The following is a 12,430-nucleotide window of genomic DNA, read 5'->3' as shown; positions in this document are numbered from 1 at the left end:
ACAATGAACCACTCATGTTAAATGTTACTTAATCATTTTAAAAACAAAAGCAAAATTCTCAATGTGTGCAAAGCGCAAAGCAGTGCAAAGGGCACTGTGGGAGAAGAAGAAGAAGAAGAAGAAGAAGAAGAAGAGGAAGAACAGGATGAGTGCCACACTTATGCTTTGTGCCTTTGTGGGTGAGTGTGTGTGTGTGTGTGTGGCGGAGGGCATAGTGGCTAAATGATGACCCCAGTATGACCCCCAAGACGTGTAGGCGCCGGGCTTCAGTCTGACTCCTGTCACATGATCCCCTGCTGCTCCCTCAGCATTCACAATGGAGCGTATGAATTTTGAGCAACACACACACACACACACACACACACACACACACACACACACACACACACACACACAATTAAACGGTTTCCTTGTGCGCCTCCGTTGCAGTATTTTCTTTCTTTCTTCCTGTGACAACATGGACAGTTGCCAATATTAAACTCGTCTGTTCGGTCCCCAGTTCTAAAGGTATTTGTTCTGATGTGCAGGTTGCTGCCAGCTTTTTCCTACACCATTCCCTCCTGGTCTCCTTCTCCATGCCGCAGACTCTCCCTTTCGCTGGTTGTCATTACAGGATTAGTCGGGTGAGAGACAGATGAAGTGGCCTGAGGTGGAGCTGGGACTGTGTTGATAGTGGACGCGTGCCCTCTGTCATGATGCTAGCCCCGGCCGGCCCCTTTGCAACATTATATTATTTTTCTGATCTTTGTTTGGCGAACAGAACAGAGAACAGAAGGCCACAGTAATGACAGGTTCTCGGAGCGAGGTGGCACAGACTTCCCCTTACCTTCTCCTTCTTCTCCCACGGTTGGGGACAGGCCCTTCACAGCCCTCAGCATCCTACTTGCTGTGTGGCCCGACTTCAAGCTGGCTTCCTGTCATATAAATCCACCAAACCAAGTTCCTCCTCGTGCACACACACCCGGGTAACGTAGCAGCCGCCTGTAGGTCGGTATATATATCGGAAACATGCTGTGCTCCCTGCTTGTTTGCACAGTACAATAAGAGAGAGCTCATTTAGACCAGCAAGGTCTTTTCTGCTGAAAAGTTACAGAAAAGTTAAAATTCTTAGTAAAGTTATTCTCTATAGTCTGTTTTCTTCACGTCATATAATATCCACTTGGTTCAATTCAATTCAAATGACGGTATTTATCCGTTAGGAAATTAATCTGTGTCGTTCAGCTGCTTCTGTTGTTGTATGTTATGGTAGAGTTTTTATCCAATCATGTTTCAACTCGCTTGTGTTGTCAGGCTCCATGAAATCTGCCTGAGGGCTTCAGCATCGACATCAACAGTATCCAGCTGCAGGCTCCTGTCTGCTGTCAGTGAACGAACGCGGTCAGTTGCGATAGCCGATCAGATCTCAAGTCTGCGATGCCAGAGCCAGCGAGCTGGTTTTATGGCCGACGCTGAACTGTGATTGGAGAAGCAATCGTGAGAGCCAGAAAGACTGAACTAACCCCAAACGCAAGAGAACGTAAACTGCCGGATCATCAGCAATTCATCGTGTAAATAACGTGGCACATTATTTCACCCTTCACCCTCTGATGTGTAACTGTGTAAATATAATATGTGGGGGAAAAAAATCCAGCCAATCCTCACCTGAGAGCAGTGACACATATCGGTGTTTTTGTTCAGCCATAGCTGCGCTTGCAGTCGACTATGCAAACTTTAATCAAAGATATTTGGGACATTCAAGGCACTTACTGGATTTTTGCATTCCCCACATTGAATCTTAAAGGCCCTACAGTAACTGTTTACATGATATGTGAGGCAATTCTTTCCCCCCAACATCTTAAGCAATAACCTGAAAACGTTATTTAATCCACAGTGATTGTGCTGGAGCTCCACGCTGCCTCGTCCCAGGTACAGGCGCTTTGTCCTCTCCTGTGACCAGGAGGGGCGGCGGCTCGCGAAAGGAAGCATTTTCTTAAACGACAATAAAAAGCACAATACGAGGGTGTAAGCGAGCGGCTTGATCATGTTTATTCACCGAAGACCCAGTTCAGAGAGGAAACCTCAGCCCCGGAGCACTTGGACAGAGGAGGGAGCACTGTAAAACCTGCTCACTGTTATCTGCGCTCACATGACAGACTTGTGGCTCTAACTTTACACAGTAAAGAGTAAATTTTGTTATTGGCATTTTCCTCGAGCAGGAGTTTAAAAGTGGATTTTGTGCGTAGCTCATTGTCTATGATGGAAAGGTCAGACAGCCTCGGCTGGCCATGCCTGGGCCCACATTGACCATGGGCCAGTCACAATGGCTTGCGTCTGCTGCAGCACAGTAAAAACATTGTGCTGGATGCAGCCTCTTATCCAGCGCGCATCAGCGCTTGTGATTCTGCCGCGCAACGTGGAGGGAGGCCACTGCGGTGCTATCGGACTCAGTCATCAGCAGGCCTCCGGAACGAATCCAGAAGTACCTTTGTCTTCAGAGAAGAGGACGAACGCTCGTTTACTAGCAATTGTCATTCCAATCAGTTTAAATAGAACACTGACGTGTCATTAAAACATATCTTCCATTATTGTGATTTCAAAACAACAACAACAACACACCAGTTCTGTTTTTCACCAAGGAAAAACAGAGCCCACTGTGATCTGGTGATCAGCACATCCATCCATCCATCCATCCACCCATCCGTAACAGCCGTCCATCCATCTATCCATCATCCATCCAGCCATCCATACAGTATGGATGGCTGGACAGTATGGACAGTATGGATATCCATCATACATCCATCTATTTATTCATCATCCATCCATCATCCATAACATCTGCCCATCCATCCATCCATCCATCCATCCATCGTCTATCAATTCCTCCATTATCCATCCATCCAGCCATCCATCGTCTATCAATTCCTCCATTATTCATCTAGCCATCCATCCACCCATCCATCCATCACTCATCCATTCATCCATCCATCCATCCATTCTTACAATTCTTCCACCCATACCACACAAAAGGCGAAACTATTTTATAAATAAAACGAGTAAAACGCGAAAAATACACTGCCTTATTTCTTTCTTTGTGTGTGTGTGTGTGTGTGTGTGTGTGTGTGTGTGTGTGTGTGTGTGTGTGTGTGTGTGTGTGTGTGCGCACGCAAACGTGATGGCGGCTTGATAATGGGGTTAAACTGTTTAGGAAACGCACATTGTGCGCGGTGCTCGTCAAGTTGAGCAGCTGCGAGCGCCTGCAGTGGTTTCTGCCCTCATAAAACGGCTCCTCCGCAGGTGACAAAACAGCCTCGCCGTGTCTGAGCGGCACGGAGGACAATGCAGCAGGGTGTCAGGGCTGTCGCAACAATGGCACTGAAATTAAAGACGCGACAGAGCAGCAGCTCCTGGAGGCCGTGTGGAAGTAGTCACGGGGTCACGGTGGGTCGGGCAGGAGATGGTGGTGGAGGGGGGGTTCAGTGAGTTGCTAAATGTAAGCAAACCAATGTGCAGCAGGTGAGGACCGTCCACATTGGTCAATCTTTTTTTCCCCCTTCCTTTTTTTCAACGCCTCTTTATTTCTGAGCTCACATCCAGATCTCAGATTTCTGTTGGCCCAGTTTCCATCGCCTGCCCCACCTAAGTGTGTGAAAGTTGTCTCTTCTTCACAGAAAACTACTGGAAAATCTTCTTGATGTGTGTGTGTGTGTATGTATGTACAGTATACATATAAATATACATAAAAGATGTGACAAATACAATATTTGTATCAATATTCACAACATTTTTTTTTTAACAATTCAGATTTTAGATTTTATTTTATTTCTTTTTTTTTACATTTATGTTCAAAAAAATTCTAAGTCTACATGATTGTTACATTTTCTTTTACACAACAGAGTTAAAATAGGGCAACATAATACAGCCAGCCATAAAGGAGACTGCAAGATGCTGAAATGGGGCGCAATACAAAAAAACATTTAACACCCCACCCAAAAAAGATAAAAGCAATAAAAGTGAGAGGAAATGAAAGGCAGCTAGATTGTGAAGGACGATAGCATGCACACTTGTCAAAAATGCAATCAGCTCAAAGACAAAATAATCAGATGAAAGAGAGACGAGCGAACATGTCACATCAGGACACCTCCATCAAAGCCTCTTGCAGTAGAAGCGGAGCGTTCTGGATTGTGTGTGTGTGTGTGTGTGTGTGTGTGTGTGTGTGTGTGTGTGGAGGTTGGGGTACATGTCTGCGTTTGCATGTTTGGCTGATTATCTGTTTTGACTGCAGCCGTTTTCAGACTGCTGAGCGAGATATCGGAGCAACAATCTGATGGTGGAAGTGAGTGTTCAGCTCTGAACTGATCTGATGCTGCTCACCTACCTTCACACAGCCTGAGCATGAGTTTAGTGCACATGCTATCTGCCTCCCCACGTCGGCCCTCCGACATGTCCCATGATGCCTTCGTTCATAGTGGGGTAACATTTCTTTCTTACATTCTCTTCTTCCCTTTCTCTTTTTACTAACATCTTTCTTCAGTTGTTGCTAATGTGCTAAACAATGTTAATTTTCATTCAAATGTACAATTACATACAGGTGTGTGTGTGTGTGTCTCTGTGTGGTGATTGATCCAGCTGGATCAAGATTTATGAATGAACGATAAAGTGCTCATCCAATGATGATCCTTCTACCTCTAAAGTGGTGAGTGCTGTCCTTGAGCAGGTGAGCATGTTAGCGTTGGTACTAGCATCGACGTTGCAATGTGTTGTGATGTTTTCATCAGGAACTCTTCCCTGAAATTTCAATTTTAACGGCCCAGTGTGTAATATTTGAAAACAGATTTCTTACTTGCCATTAGGTCGCACATTCTTTCTTGTCCAAATGTGGCATCAGGTTAAAAAAAAATCATGATATCCAGAGCAGGTTTACATACTGAGCTATTTTCCATATCTGGGTAACAGACACAGAATGGTCACCTCCCTCCTCTGTTTCATGCCATTTAAAATGAGTGACATTTTGGTATTATGGTCAAGTGGTCAAAATGAACAACTCAGAAGAGCAGCTACCTGAGCCTGCTGTTAACAACCTTTTATGTGGATGAGGCCAGTTCAGCGTTCTCACTGTACTGTAACTTACGCTCGTCATTTAGATGCAAACTTGACACAGACAGTGATCTTTCGGTTGTGCTAAAAAAAAGTATGCACGCCTCCTTCGTAATGTACCTGAGATGTTTTGTTCCGCTTTCCTTCTTCCCTGCCCTACCGGCCTAGATACTCCGCCTCTCAGATTTCCTGAGGGCTGAGCCCTGGGCTTTTTGTAAACTGTGTTATAAGATAGTTGAGCTCAGACGCCCAGTCCCGGAGGCCCCTCGCACACGGGACATTAGCATAGTCCCTACAGTGCAGCTCTGTGGGGCAGATGTATTTTTCCCTCCTTGCAAGTCTCTCTCAGACCCCCCCCCCTCCCCCCCCCTGCTCCCACCCACCACCACCCCTCCTTCTCCCATTGGTGCAAATGGCAGAAGAAAAGGGCCAATTGTTTAGAGACGAGAGGAGTGAGTTTGTCTGCCTCGGACAGGAGAAGAAAAGCAGTTTGAAAAGGATTTGTCGGCAGTTGTGGATCAGGTGCTGGGAGGGTGTCCCACTTTTTTCCGATGAGGTTGCACCGTGTGTCAGCAGCATCCCTTACCTTCCGGTCTTGCCCGCAGTCACATGGTGCGTCTGCGTGCCTTTGTGGAGTATTAAGTCAGGATACCTGCGTGTGTGCATGTGTGCTGGTCTTCCTTTTTTTTTTTTTTTTTTTTTTACATTCTCCGAATCCCCTGTGATTGTGGCGTCAGCGATGGCCTCTCTGGTACACAGCAAGTTCTATTACAAATTCTGAGAACTACTGGTTTTGCGTTTCCTGATGTTGTTTTTTGGTTGTTTTTTTTTTGCACATCTCTGTTGCCAATTGATCCCACAAGAGATAGCAGCTTCTGGGTTTCACACTCATCTTCCTGCTCTGGTGTGCTGTACAGATTTGACATTGCAGATTTTACACACACTGCCAGAAGTGCAACGCCACAACCGGGATGTGCAAAAGTGAATATAATGGTTGCACAGGACACAGCAGAGCCACACTGTCAATATTAATATCTCATTTTGTTACTGCACTCACTATTGATCCCTTTTGGCCTTGGTGGACCGCAGGTATTGTGAATATATTGAACTGTAAATGTGATATTTAAAAGAAAAAAATTAAAGAAAGAAAAGACTTTTGACGTTTGTGAGTTTGTTGTGCCAGAGAGGAAAACATAAAAGTCAAGTCATGACCATGAATCAGCCAATGCAGCGCTGCGTGAATGCAAATGTTTTCTCAAAGCTTTTGCTGGGGGAAAGTAGCTCGTACAATATTACTCATCTCCATCTTAAACACAAATAATACTACATTTTCTTCTCCCAAAGCACCAAAAACCTCTAGAATGATTTGTTGCCTTTTTAAAAAATAATAACTGACCTTGCAAGAATACTGACATTGTAAGACATTGTTCTTCCCGCCAGCGTGAAGCAGTTGATGGTAGCAACGCATTTTGAAGTCTTTTGGTTTGTTCAGAAGAATTCCATAGCTGAGACCTGACGTAAGAATCCATGTTATAGCGGAAGTGTGTCTCCTTCAATTCACTTGAACCATTCCCTGTCTTTAGAGTAGGTATAAGCTTTTTGAACCATCACGTTTACGACAGTTTATGAGTCTTTTTCCCACTGCTCCCTTCATCATTATCAGAGCTCGCAACTGGAGAAAACTGTATTCCTTTTCTCTTTCATCTCCTCTATCATCATCATCTCTTTGCCATCTCACTCCTCTGAAGTCACTTTTGGCCTCGCTTCGTATCCTGTTAATTGAATTTGGTGGAAAAACAAACGGCTCAAGGAGGTGAGATCACCAGATCTCGATGGTGAGTTGATTTAGGATGGCCACCCGGTCCTGCGCGCTCCTTCTCTTCCACCGAGCCCCATAGTGAGGTTCCCCTGCGCTGGTCATGTTAACCTCACATCTCCTCCTTCTGGACTTTGCTCATATTTATTGGAGAGGCTTTGGCATTCCAAGGGGACTTTTGAATAAATCTAACGCGCAACGTGGGAGGTCAGCCGGCATGACAGGGTAAGTGCTTCCAGGGGTCAAAGGTCAAGAAACTCTGCAGAGGAGGCCGCGCGCTGCTCTTGTGTTGACCTTTAGCTCGGCGACGTCTTGTAGTTGACTGCGGCCTGGGGGCAGAGCTGGCTAATATGGAGCCGAAAACCCAAATCATGTGACCATACTGAAATACTTGGAGATGCTTTTGTAGATTCTTTACAGCAACTGTCAGGTTTGCATTACTGCTCCTCAATCCGTCAGTTATATTGTGCTTTCCAAAGACTAACTTTCAGACTTTAACTGGGGTCTCAGGATATTATGCTGTTTTAAAAACAGACCTGACATGTCCCAAACTACAGGTTCTAATGCATCACAGGCTTCTTATACATTAGAAACATATACACATAAAGTATAATGCATTATATAGAGAGATGTCATAGAGTTGAAGGCCTTTTCATATTTTTTTTTTGTAAGTGTGTGCTTTCACTGAAAATCTCAACAGCTGCTCCACCGTGTGTTTTCAGATTGCAAACTTATGTTGCTCAAGTAAAAGAATTCAGCTGTGGCGCTTCACATGCAAAAACAAAGAGCATTTGATGAAGTGAACCAAGAAAAACACCCTCCAAGAAGTTGGAAAATGCACACACATTTCAGGAATGACTATTACAATTTCAGACTAGCAGCATAATAGTATCATCTCGAAGACCTAATGGATTGTTTCTTGTGCCACAGCTTTTTAAAGTGTTTCCATTAAACCTTTTTTTTTTGAAAGAGCAGCAAAAGCATGAGCTCCTGGCAGAGGTAAGAATGCAGTAGTGTTGATGTAAACGTTGCATCGCAGACATCCTTTTTCCTGGCTTCTTTGTCTTAGCCAGTTTTTGCTGCTCTCACCTTACTAAACGTCACAGTTTTGCGCCTCAAAAACCATGGCCTCATCTCCTCATTTGATTTAGCCTCACTCCACTGATTAGGCGTGTTGTGAGAGTTGTAAGGAAGACATTGCAAAAAAAGGCCTGTATTAAAATCAGTGTTTGAAAGGTCCTTTAGTGATCAGAAGGAGGGGGGTAAAGTGTTTGATGAGTCAGAAAATGTGACACATGGTTAGATAAGTGATGTGGCTGTCGTTTAGAAAAGTCATTCATTTGTTAGGTGAAAACTGTTTCATCGCAGTAATGTCATGTAGCATAATTGAAACAAGGGCACGTTTCATAAGAGTATTACCAAATGAGCAGATGCAACTGGTTAAGTCATGGAGGAACACATGGCTGATCGACACTGTCTATTTGAAGTAACACGGGTAAGTCAAGACCCCTTCATGTGAAATGGGTTAGAGACTTCAACTCAGAACGCTTTGACCGACTTCAGAAGCATCCAGACAAGTTCTTGTATTTGTTTTTGTATAGAAAAAGGCTCATTCGCCTTCATTCATTCAAAGCGTTACAGTCATCTCCGTGAGTTTCAGCCTACTCTGAGTCGTGACCCCAATTTCCCTGGAAAAAAACAAGTATGATCTCTTTTCCAACAAAATTTAGAAGTAAAATGTTGTGCTCTTTTCACATTTTATGTCCAATTTTGACCCAAAAAAATGCTCCTCACTCTTTCAAATTGATTTCAAATAGAGTTTGAAAAGAAGGTAGGGGGAGCTAGCTACCTCAACTGACCTCAGTTGAAGGAAATTTCAAATGCTCGGGAGATTGAATTGCTCGGAAATTGGACGTACGCAATGTTTGACGTACGCACTGTCAAATTGTACAGCTCGTAGGTTTCTGTCCCGAGCATGACAGTACAATTTGGCCAGAAATGGACCCACCACACAATCCTCTCCACCAAGCTGCTTGGAAAAGATTGAAGGCGTCTTTCTGCAACATGAAGCATTGACGGTCGCTTCCGCTGCCAAAGTCAGGCAGACAGCGGTGGACAGTCGGCAAGCCTTCGCTGCTGCTTTAGCCGTTCGAGAGAGACACCAGGCGGCCCTTTCTCGTTGGACAGACTGCCTGGTGTCCAGGTTCCCGAAACATCAAGCCAGATCCTCTGTTAGGGCATTTCCTAGAAGGAGAAGAGCTTGCTGAGGGTCCTGCAACTATCCTACCCCCTCCTTGTGTGGTGACCACCCTGACCTGGGAAATAGAGGAGACGGTCTGGATAGCCACAGAACGGCAACCCGGCCCTAGGGTTGGTCTTTATGTTCCAGACAACCTATGCCCTTAAGTACTGAAATGGGGACATTCTTCCAGGGTTGCATGCCATCCAGAAGAACTTGTGATCTCCTCCAGTAATGTTTCTGGTGGCCATCTCTGGAAGAAGACAAGTGGGATTTCGTAAAGGGCTGCCAGAGTTTGCAGTCAGCACAAGACTTCACACCATGCTCCAGCAAGCCTCACCATCCTTGGTCTCACATTGCCATGGATTTTGTCACTGCACTGCCTTTTTCTAACAGTTACACAGTCATCCTCACCATGGAAGACTGCTTCAGTGAAATGTCTCACTTTGTTCCTCTCCCAAAGCTACCTTCCGCCAAGGAGACTGCAAACTGGTGGTCCGTCTGTGTGGTATCCCCGCCGATGTGGTCCCGAACGGGGGGCCACAGTTTACTTCTGCCTTTTGAAAGGGGTTCTGCAATCTGTAGTGGGGTACTGCCAGTTTGGCCACAGGATTCCACCCCCAGTCCAATGGACAAGGAATGAGGATGAACCAGGACCTGGGGATCGCCCTTCATTCCATGGTGTTTCGAGATCCCTCCTCCTGGTCCCCCAATCTTGTATGTGTGGAATATGTGCACAACTCCCTCACCATTTCTGCTTCCGGGCTGTCACCATTTCTTTGTGTGTATGGTTATGAGACACCTTTGTTGCCTGCTCTGAACCGAGAAGTCTCTTGTCCCTCTGCTTTAGCCTATGCTCAACGTCGTTGAAAGACCTCGACCTAAATTAACCTCCTGCGTTCCGTGGACCGGTACACTGCCTCTGCCTCTGGTTTGGCTCTCCACCCAGTACCTTCCTCTTCGGCTGCCAACCCAAGGAGGGGTCCCATACATTATAACAGGAAGAGGTCCCTGATCCCGGTGGAATTAATGTCATCTGGGTCTCAGGAATTCTACCCCGCCTTCTTGTTGTTCTTCGTCCTCCCACCCATTTTCGTTTTAGGATGTCAGGGGCTGCCCCTTGAGGGTGGGTAAGGAGGGTGGACTCTGTCACAGTCAGCCTGCCATTTTCTCTCCCTGTCAGTACCTTCCCACTACTCAGACCACACCTTCTCCTACTCGGCTAATCAGCACACCTACAGCTCATCCACTGCAATCAACCCCTGTATATATACATCAGCTCCAAACTCACTCATTGCCAGATTGTTCTGTGTAGCATGCATGACTCTCCAGCACTATTTTTCCAGCTTGTCTGCCTGGCTCCGACCCACTTTGTTCCTGACCTGACTTTGCTGTCTGCCCCCTGGTAAACCTGCCAGCCTTCTGTCCCTGACTTCTGTCCACCAATCTCTAAAACTTGCCTGTTCCCTGACCTGCCTGTGCCCCTCCTGGCTCTCGTCTGCCGGTTCGAGCGCCACCAGTTGTGGTGACGAACCGCTGTTTCGGCCCCGAGGGGAGATCCATTTCCCTGGTCCTCTGGAGTTGTATCATTAGCTCTGAGCGAGCTCGCCTGCTCCACCTTCCAAACATCTGCCAGAGCAAACCAATAAATCTATGTAAAAACTGTAAAATTCTGCAGCATGTGAGTTCCTTTCCCAAGCGTGACACATTGTCCTCTCTAAGTACACATGTGACACACAAAGCATGCTCCAAAAAAATTATATGAAATTTGACACATACATAAATACAGGTCTAAAAATTTCTAATGATAAAAAATTAACCCGATTGGCCCAACAGCGACATTTTGCTTAAATAAAAGCAACTGGCTTGTGCAAATCTATTATCATACAATATTTAAATCCCTCTCACTCCAAAGCCTTTCACTCAGTCTTTGTCAAACGTCAGTGTATGGCAGAAAACACATTGATGAAAAAAACTCTCTTTTGGCCCATTTCACGAAAACGCATTTCCATTTTGCAGCTCATTTTACAGACCAGACCAGAAATATGAGTCCTTTAAAATACAGAGCTTGTAATAGACTCAGCATTACTGTCCTTTCGTGACTTGCCGTGCTTACACTGTCATTGTGAGTCAGATGTTCCGCAGTTAGATTCCACATAACGTAAGTGAAAAGATTATATCTGTATGTTTCATTTTGACACAGAAATGGCCCAGTGAGAAGCGTTTGTTTCACAGGTTTCAAAAATGAAAATAACCTAAAACCTTTGCTGTTGATCCTTCACTGACAACAAACAGGATGCGCACAATTTGCACCATTTGCTTACAAATATGATTAATGACACCTCTTTCAGTACATATTTCACCCACTAAACATCATTCGCAAACTAATCAAATTTGCCACACATGTCCAGACTGGTAAAACATTTCATAATGGTACTCTTATCAATACTACTGAGTTTAATTTAACGTTTAAAAAACTGTTACAAGACATTGTTAAAAAAAAGAAAAAGAAAAAGAAAAAGTTTCAAAAGTCCTTTAATTGAAGGGGAAGCACCAGCAACTTTATTGTACAACCCAACAGACTAAATACTTATTGCCATATGTAAAAAGAAGCGTCAATGTAAAGGCACTTCTCTACCAAGTTGGTAGGAGGGGTGTAACCTGGATTAAGGGCTCTGATCATCTCCTTCACAATCATCACGCGGAAAAAATCATCTCGCTGCTGCTCACACTGACTTCATATATGGACCAACTACTGACTAATGACCTAAACCACCTAGAATGGACAGTAGCAAAGGGCTGTAGATCCTTCACAACTAAGGTGGTAACGTCCCTGTTGATATTCAGCAGTTTTGTGTGCAGACATCTTTTGTCTTGTGGCGAGTATGACTGGGTTCTGTATCTGCGAAGCTGCAGTGGAGGCGGCGGCGGCTGCTGCTGCTGCTTGGTTTGTGCCACCTACAAGATTAACATATTGGCGTCGGTGCTAAAATGGATGCGGTATCCTCTTAAGTTAATACCAACAAACTCAGCGATTAATATTCTTACCATGACTTGACGATGTGGAAACAGACAAAGGATGCAAAACAAAGATGGGGGTCCAGGAGGCGCCACTGAGACGAGCACGGTGTCGCCGTTATTATTCATTTGAGCTGTTTTGTCGAGGCAGTCAAACACTCCGCACTCCCATGACTGCACTGCAAGTGTTTCATTAGGTTGCTGCCGTTCACCCCCTAGCATGCAACTACTGTCCGACAAATATATTTAATTTTTCTTGGTTTTTCCATTTCCATTTCCAATTC

At 45.0% G+C, this 12,430-nt stretch overlaps 1 protein-coding gene across 1 annotated transcript in view; it reads right to left on the bottom strand.

Moving 5' to 3' along the window:
* pfkfb4b (6-phosphofructo-2-kinase/fructose-2,6-biphosphatase 4b) overlaps positions 1–12,430 on the bottom strand; it is an 82,567-nt gene that overhangs the window by 17,284 nt on the left and 52,853 nt on the right. The window lies entirely within an intron of this gene.

Source organism: Nelusetta ayraudi, unplaced genomic scaffold (genome assembly GCF_046127955.1).
Source record: "Nelusetta ayraudi isolate G7.1 ecotype Tasmania unplaced genomic scaffold, CSIRO-AGI_Nayr_v1 ptg000050l, whole genome shotgun sequence".
NCBI classification, from domain to species: Eukaryota; Metazoa; Chordata; class Actinopteri; order Tetraodontiformes; family Monacanthidae; genus Nelusetta; species Nelusetta ayraudi.
Note: the sequence above shows the minus strand (reverse complement) of the source record. Positions and strands in the feature narration are given on the sequence as shown.